Below are 9,276 nucleotides of genomic sequence, written 5' to 3'. Positions count from 1 at the left end.
TCACTAGAATTAGTAAGTAAACGCCAGAAATTAGCGGTGTTGACCAGATTTCTTCGTGAAAAATTTTGACTAGTGGGATGTCGTAATGTACACTTAGGAACAAACTTCAGGTAAGGATCTATTCTTCTGATGCCTGGCAAAATCTTTCTTTTCAAGTTTTCCACCGTTCGCATCGAGTAGTTAGGACAGCAATAGTAAACCAATCAGTAACGTCTTCGACTACAGCAGGAACCTTAATAGCAAAAAATGCAAGCCTTCCGAGGAAGGATCTGCCGATTTATTGATTATTACAGTGGAATCTCGCAATATATGAAAAGACCTCCTTAATTACTATCCTTTAAAAATACTCTTGTGCCGAAAAGCTGGGTATGAAGAAATGACAAAGGAGTATCCAATGCTCTTTTTCTGTATCTGCAAGCTGCAACATTGTGACAGCGCCATTCTTTACAGCCGGTCAGCACCACATGCACAGAAAGGACATTTTTTTTTCTGAAACAGTCACACCCAGTGTTCACTTCATGATTGTCTGCACCGGGAATCTCATGCCTGGAGGCGTACCTGGATGCTCTAAGACAGCCCCCGTTTGAGGGAAGCGCAGTCTTCAAAGTACCATTGGATCGACTACCTAAATTATGATTATATGGCTTACTGCACTTCGACTAAACCAAGTGTGGATTACGGTACTTTCTCGCACAGTGCTTGGTCAAACTTTACATTCCACACACAATAACTCTGAAGTAGAAACACTTTATTCAGAGGAGGAAAACGTGAGTATTGTACCAGTAAGTAATGAATTATTAAATATTAAATAGATTCTCCGGCAAGCACTAGCACGTAAAGAACAAAAAATATAACTGCGTGCTCGCCACGCAGACCGCATGTTTTTGAGCTTTCAACCAAGGTGCTCGGTGCCTCAGTAGTTATGGTCCTCAGCTGGTTACCCGAAACACATCAACTTGGATCCCTGCCGTGGCGGTTCCATTTCGGTCGCGGCGAAGTGCTGGAGGCCCCTGTACTGCGCGATCTCAGTGCACGTTAAAGAACCCAAGAGGCCAAAAATATCCGAAGCCCTTCACTGCGGCAGCCGTGCCTCATAGTCTGATTCACTTTGGGACGTCAAACACCGCAAAACGAAATCAAATATTCATGTTCATAACATGAATATCTCTCTTATCACGTTGTTACACAGATAATTTCAGACGTACATCTTCTCCAGAAAAAAAATAAGAGACACAGATGGAATTGGGCAGGAGAAAAAGTTCTCACTAACTTAATAACCGGAAGCACTGCTAGAAAATTATCTTGACCCAGTAAAAACGAGCCTGTTCTGAAGAGATCAGCATAATGCCCCTCTTAGCAAAATTCTTGTTATTATTCACGCAAATCCCAAAATCTCTTCAATATCGTTGATCCTACTCAGTCTGGTCTATCGAAAGGAATTAATGGACACTACACTCACCCGCTCTCTCAGAACAAAGAAACAGGAAAAAAGCATCCTAAACTTTTCCCTCTCAAAGGTCATCTGCTCTCGAAGGTCGCTGAGTTCCTCCGAGGGTATGGATACATCGGTTTAAAAAATTGGAGGGGACACATCAGCTCCCCCTCGAGGGTATGTAGCGAAAGGGAAATGGGTTGAAGATTCCCTAGCTAGACCAACTTGCTATTCTTTTTTTATTTATTAGTCCTCCCGGGATTTTTCGCTCACGTCCAACGCCTTCGACGCCGCGTGAAGCTGATGCCGCTGATGCTACGTACGGTGAAACGGACGCGTGGAGCGGTAAACGACGTAGAAGCGCTGCCAGGCTCCTTGCCGAAACGCGTGGGACTAAATTTGCAGTCGTAGTTCGTCTGCACATCGTTCTTGACGAACCCCATGCCACGAAAGCCGCATAGTTTCCGCGCCGAATGAGCGGGCACCGAGCCGTAAGCTTCGTGGTGAACGCGCCTTCGAAGTGCACTGCGTTGTTCGGCGTTCACCGCCCGATTCCTGCGTCCCCGCACGGCCCCACTGCGCCCGAACGAGACGAGAGGGAGGCGCTGCCGTCGCGCTCCATCTGGTGGCGGTGTGACGTACGTTGCGAGGAGGAGAATGAGGGAGTGGGTTTAGTGCACGCCGCCTGATGGCGCTTCGTGCGCGCAAAACTTACTCGCTTAACTGCGCCTTCTGTAATTCCCATTCTCATAATTACTAATATACACCACAGTATATGCCTCTGAAACGCCCGTCTAAGACAACACCGTATTCATTAAACGCGCCTTTGTTCATTCCAAACCATCGAGCTGGCGTGGCGGAGTGGTTAGCATGCTCCTTTCGCACTTCGGAGGCCCTGGCTCGATTTCCCAACTCGAACAATTTCCTTCACGGTTTTATCTATTAATACTTCTGAAATTTTTCGCTCACAGCCAACGACGCCGGCTTTTCTGACACAGGCCCTTAATGCTGTAGCGTTAAATAACAACCAGTACTTCGTGAGCCGGCCAGATATACTTCTTAATAGTCCGCAATACTGCGCCCTCTTCTATGCTAGCTGGTCCGTCTGCGCAAAAACTTGAGGGCACGCCTTTCAGATCGTCTATGCTCATGCGTACCAGTGGACTCTGCATCTTTGAGAGCACCCGCTTCACTGAGCCACTAGGACAACCCTGTCACCAGTCGCGCCATGCGCCACTAGTCCGAGATTGTTCGGGATTCATGTTTTTTTTTCGTGAGCATTCGCTACACCACCACTTGCTACCTGAAGCGCATGCTCAGTGGGTGCGTGTATCCAATCTGGTCGAAAGTTATAAAAACCAAATTTCTTCCAAATATCTTGCTTGCACCCCAGCGTTGCTTGCGGAGCAGAACTCAAATTACTCGTTTCATCTGCTGTTCTTTGCACCATTCGACTGAGTTCATATCTTAGCGCTGTCGCTGGCGCCTCAGCTTGGGCGAAAGTCGAAGTAACCAGTCGTTTGTATCGTCACTTTTATTTTATGCGTACAAAATGTCCATTACACTGCACTATCGTTCAGCACATGCAAATAAATGAACACCTAAGCTGCCACAGGTAGATAGTATTCATGAACTACCTACTCTGGTTCGAATCCGGAATTCGCTTACCTCTGAGGAATACAAACGCAGCTTTTTCGTACTACGCATCACTTATTACACTTTAGTCAGACACGTGTAAGTTACACGCGTCCGAATAAAGGCAAGTAATCCCTTTTTCTGCTCAAACGAATAAGATGTTCAGCACTCTTTCCACTCTGCGTCGGCAAATTTCTTCGCTTGAATTTAATTTTTCATCAAATGCAATCACCTTCAGGTGCTCCGTCGTGGCGAGGTCTTTCTGTGAGTGTCGGCAGATGCTCTTGGAGCGTGCGCAAGAACTGCGAACTGCGCTGGTACGCGGCGAGCTTGCTTAGATATTGCTAAACAGTACGTTCATCATTTCCGCATCACTTGTTTACAGTTGCCCGACACTGACCAGATGTCTGTCATCCGAGGCAATGTCCCGACGTACACATTCACCGTCGCTGGCGCTTGGAAACTGCCTCAAAGAAAACTCCCACCGCCAAGGTTAGGAACTTTGACAGCATTGTCCAGATAATCCAGACGTCAGCGCCAGTTATCATATCGGCCGAAAAAAAGCCGACCGGATCTTCGTAGCGCTGTCAAGGCAACGGTATCAAGCGGAGAAAACTTCACGCCTGTGCGGGATTCGAACTACTGTCTTCGAACGCGAAGCGAATTCATTTTCCGGTGCCTCAGATAATTAGGCCACCTCTGCGTTTCTGGCGCTAATTGCATCCGCTCAAATTATCCTAGTTTAGCCATAAGTCCTTCAGTCACCAGAGTGTGCTGGAGTATTTGAGATCGAAACCAGCTGGATTTTCTTGCCCCTGGCTGCCGCCGCACTGTTGAGAGCGTGACGCATGCGTGCCGGGCGTTTTTCATATGAGCACAAATCTATTTTCTGCTTTTTTCCTCTCGATTTTCAGAAACGCTCAAAAATTATCCGCTTAATTCTTAAACTTTCTCAGACATAAACACAAATCGCAATAACCGGATGTGATCGCAGCTTCCGTCCAGCAACAAGAGTCGCTATCCTAGCACACCTGTGTTTCGAGATATTCGCGGCCATGATTTCAGCTCGATTCCCGTAATTGCGCACGCAAGGCGGTTGCAATCGAGGTTAAACTCTTCTCGGCATGACGCTGCGTTTAGTCTGACTACGGTGCGCCGAGCTACCGGGGAAGCAAATACCTGTTTCCCTTTCACTTTCGGCTGTCGAAATAGACGAAACGCCGACGCAGCAGCTGTGTCACATTAGGCAGGAGTTTAACGCCGACGGCCACCGCCATGCGTGCGTAACTATGCGAAACGAGTGGTTACCTTGGGGGCAAATACCTTGGACCCCACTTAGTAGAACCCTAGCAAAGAGAGTGGCCTAGAAATGCGACCGCCTCTGTGTTTACAATGAAACCTTCATGCTAGCCGCAGCGCCTAAAAAGTTTATATTGCTTAACAGGGTGTGTGTTGAAAGTTGTTTGGCCGATCACATCAGAAAGGTGCTTGGTCCAGGAAAGAACAAGCACGTGATAAGGACGAGAACTGCGAAAGCTGAGGTGGTGCATGTTGCTACTTTCGTGTCCGTAGTTCGGTACATGTTCTTTAGCGCTCAGGGGTCTGCTGACAACCGCTCATATCGACAAGTTCTAGACGCCAGTAAGAGAGATAGAGAGAGAAGCTCTTTAATGAAAAAAACAGAGAATTTATCCGGTGTTTAAACACTGGCATGCTACTCGGTGCTCGGAAGGACATTGGGAGATAAAGGCGGAAGGAGAGGGAGGCGGAAAAAGTAAAATAAAACAACTAAAAATATTGAAAAATAAAATGCAGCCATTAAATGCGTACAAATGTACATCAGCGGTTAATGAGGTTACATATCAAATGATGAAGTGCATATTCTGATAAATGAGCTAACAAAACTCACAGCGTAAAGAGTGCATGAGGGCAACATGCAAGGCGAAATTAGAGCGTGTCAAGGTATCCAATGTCCTTTGGATGCGCAAACAAAAAGTTCATTGCATGTCTGTTCCCTATAGCGCAGGCTAAGGAACCTAGAACAGTGGCCATTGTTAGAGGCAATGAGGAGAGCTCAGAAGCGTATCCAATATACGCATTCGGACAGAGAGACCCAAATCAACCGCACAGGTGGGTCATTTTCCAATCCTTCCAACTTAACCACTCAAGAAACTCACGGAATAATATGTGCCATACAGGACGCCTCTTTATTCAATAAACATCACAGCACTAACAACAGCATCTATACCGACTACAGAAAAGCCGTCTGCAATATACAACGCGCACTACCGGAAACCCACCCACATGACATTTTAGTGCAATCCTATAAGAGTAATTCGAACATTACAATCACCCTGCGTTAACACGTCGTTTCTGGGATCGGGAGAAATGAGTTGTGCAACAACGGACCCACGACATCAACATTCCGTGCCTTCGATCTCCTGTCCAAATGCAACGTCAGTGGAAGACGCCGCAACATAATAAGCGCATAGAGCTGAACACTTCTGCAACACCAGAAAAATCTCAAAATACTACTCCAACCTCACCCGTCACAGAAGACGGAACAAGAACGCGTCCTTCACAACAAGGGACTCGTAGTGGTCCCGAAACGTCATATTTCAGAACCCATTTTTGGCGAGTGTACGTTTTATTCATCCACTATGTTTCCCCTCGTCAGACAGGATTCTGTCGAACCCTTGACTACATTCTCTACTCATGTAACATCGTCATGGCTTCTCCATATTTGCCTTACCCTCCCCCTCTTTACTGGAGTGCTTGGCTTCACTCGGGCTCGGCAGATTGTCAGTAGGCCTTGGCGGAACAAGCGCTGTTCTTAACTGGGCCTTAGTGCTGGCCTCAAGAAAACTTTTCCCTCCTCCTTCCTCCTCTGCCCACCAGCAGTGTTCGCTGCGTTAACAATACCTTTCCTGTCATCTCTCGGCTAAGGGACAAAACCATAGGTCACGGGGTTCGCGCTGCCAGCGGAGAGAGGCATTGTTACCGTAACCTCCGGTGCTGCGTTATTGCTGCAGCCATTTTTCTTCCATTTGAAAGTATAAAATGTGCGGAAAATTTTTAAAGCCAAAATAAACACGCGGAAAAATGAGTATTCTTCCAAATATCTTAGAAATATTGGGAAGATGACGAAAACAAGAATATACAGAACATTTCTGTGCAGTGATGCCCGACATTTAGCCCGAAATTAACCTTTTCATGATCGTCTTGACATATATCCTTTATTACCTCGAGATTTGGCTCCCTGAAAACAGCCCGTCGCTGGAGTGTGGGGTCGATGGTGGGGACAGTTGTCGGCACTCAATGTCATAATGAGTCAAAAAAACATGCAAAGCAATAATGAAAGGGGCGGGGTGTGGCCGCCGGAGGGCCACCTGCTCAATTCCTACCCGACAGCGTTTCAGGAATTCGCTGAGATTACATTCTCTTCAGAAGCCAGGCAGGTGCAATTGTTGCATCCAGGAGTGTGCAGTCGAAAGCTGATTGAGCCAAGGAAAACAAGGAAGTTGAAAGTCAATCCCATTAATGCATCTTTCAGAAACAACTGTTGAGCAGAATCCACTAGATTCCCAGAATATGCTTGATGAGGCACTCACACAAACGATATCGACGTGTGGGACAGATTTTTTTTTTTTTTGGGGGGGGGGGGGGGGTAGAAAACCGGTACTGACGTGAAGCCAGTGAGCTTCGAAAGCGAGCATTCGAGTAGACGTCAATTACACTCGCCAAGGGAGCGAGTCTCGGCACTTTAATCGAAAAGGTTGATAAGAAAACCAGTAGAAAATTCTTGGATTGCGATGCCATCACCTAATAATGGACTTGGATTGCGATGCCATCACCTAATAATGGACCCCAGGTGGACGGCATGGTATGGTATGGAGAAGGTATACGACGTTAAGATTTACGTGACCGATCGTTTAAATAGTGATTTATTGTAAATTATCTGTGTCAAAGGAATATTGAACTATAGGCAACAATTTCAGGAAAAAAAACTGAGGACGAAATACGACGAATACACAAAGTAGCGTATGCTTAAAAACAGTACACAGCCTTTATGGACAATAGTGACATACATATAAGCCAAGAGTAACGATTGTGCTCGACTTGGAGGTCAAAATATTAAAAAGCGTAAAATCACCGCGAAGAAATGCTAGTAATTTGCAATATGCACACCGTCACAGATTGGCGGAGGGTTGAACATAGCTGAATTGGCCTAATAAGACTTAAAAGCATACATACAGAATCATGTCGCATGATAATGAGCGCCAAATGAATGAAGGCTCGTATTGGAAGACAAACATGTCCGATCGCCTTCTCATGTAACAATTAACCAACGCGTTAATGGTTGACATTTCCTCTCACCTCTCAATTGAGATGAGATCATACTTTGTTGTGTAGAGTTATACTGAACATATCAAGGAATGAACACTAGCACCTCATTCATGCACAGTCATGGACAAAAGTTTGCAGGATTCGAATTCATCAAAGATTTCTGCTCCGTCTCGCTATCCAGTTAGGCTGTATTGTTTCCATTGGTTAGAGTGCGCATGTGTCCGCATAAATCTAAATTTTCATTCAAATAATTTTGCCTAATCTGGCTGAAATAAAGTTTTTAAACCTCGAATCTGACTCCCGCATACTTTTGTCCAAGACTGCGCTACCTAATAACACATTATTACCTCTGATCCACCACAACACAAACACAGCGTTGACAATAAAGAGAAAAGTGTAGAACACAATAGTTCTGTAACAGGCGAACTGAAGGCAGAAAACCAGAAGCTCGGTTGGGAACTCACAGAAAAACAGGTCCTGAGGAGCGACATTCACTAAACATCACTAGGGTGATCATCATCACAATCACAGCAGAGTAGCGTTTTCTCACAAACACTTTACAAGTTCTCTGTGCTATTCCACAATGAGCAGAACAACGCCTAGATGCAAAAGTGTACAGTAGCAACCGTTCAAATAGAGCAGGGCACTAGCTATGGCTTACATCAGCAATATCAGGAAACAGCTGAGAACAAGCGAAGGTAGTGGCTTCGCGCTGTCAATTGTAAAGAACTCCTACTTATATGTGCACACAGGTTTCACAAAGAAAACGGATAACTTAAGCGCAGCAAGATGTCAAGCATTGCTCTCGGTGTGAAGAGGTGCGGGTCATTCGAAGTAGGTGCACCTCCTCTCCGGGTTCATGGGTGAGCCACTGGGACATTGGAAGGCCCGAGCGAAAGGCGATAGGTTGCTGACCGCCTTGTTGCAGTCTCCTTCCAGACTGCCGGCAGAGCTCCTGCGGCCGCACATGCTGAAGCACGCCGTGATGAAGAACACCTGCGTGTGACAAAGGAAACTCGTCAAAGAAGGGACGTGGATATCTGCGGCTAGATCAAACCGGCACCCATTTTCGACCAGTGATTATAAAGTTGATTTAAATCGTCACGTTGTCATGAATGTCACGCAGCAAGTGTTGGCGAGAACCTGTAGTAGTGTTTGAATGTTTTGTGCGCTCTTATCCCGAGCAAGAAAGTCGGGGTTAAGTCTTGGTTGGGGAAGTCATGTTTTGATCCAAGTCGACTTCAAAAGATAGCCGTATATTGTACAATATCTGCACACGTTTAATAACCTAAGATGGCCAAATTATTCTTCAGTTCTGTACTGTGGCGCCTCTTTCTCTCTCTTCGCTCTTTCACATCTTCTACTACCCATTCGCTGACAGTGTGGCTAAAGTGTTCACCGAAAATGAAATAGCCATAGAGAGCTTTAGATTCCTCATAAAAAAAAACTAGTAATATATTCCTGAGGATCGAATATCTACAGCGGAAGCTGCCTGTCGAAGAAGCCTAAATGCAAAAATCTAAACGTGCTTTCAAATGTCAGTGCCCTTTATATTATAGTAGGTTAGATTATATTTAGGTTGCACACTGAAAGTAAGCCAGCTACTAAGTCTTTACTTTCTTCATGATGAGCTTCAATTTGTGCCTGATCACTAAAAGCTCTTTCTTATCAAAAAAACCTCAAAGCGGGCCTTTAAAGATGCCCAGGGTTTTAACGGTGCTTTCAGTGACACAGACGAGAAAGCAACACGCTTTTCGCATGAGTGGTTCTCATTATGCCGATTGTATTATCCGAGCGATTCTTACTGGGTTCTGGCAGATACCCATACAGTAAGAAAGTTTGACCTGAAAATTCCGCCGTCT

The sequence above is a fragment of the Amblyomma americanum genome, chromosome 10 (assembly GCF_052857255.1).
Source record: "Amblyomma americanum isolate KBUSLIRL-KWMA chromosome 10, ASM5285725v1, whole genome shotgun sequence".
NCBI lineage: Eukaryota > Metazoa > Arthropoda > Arachnida > Ixodida > Ixodidae > Amblyomma > Amblyomma americanum.
This window is presented reverse-complemented; position numbering follows the sequence as displayed.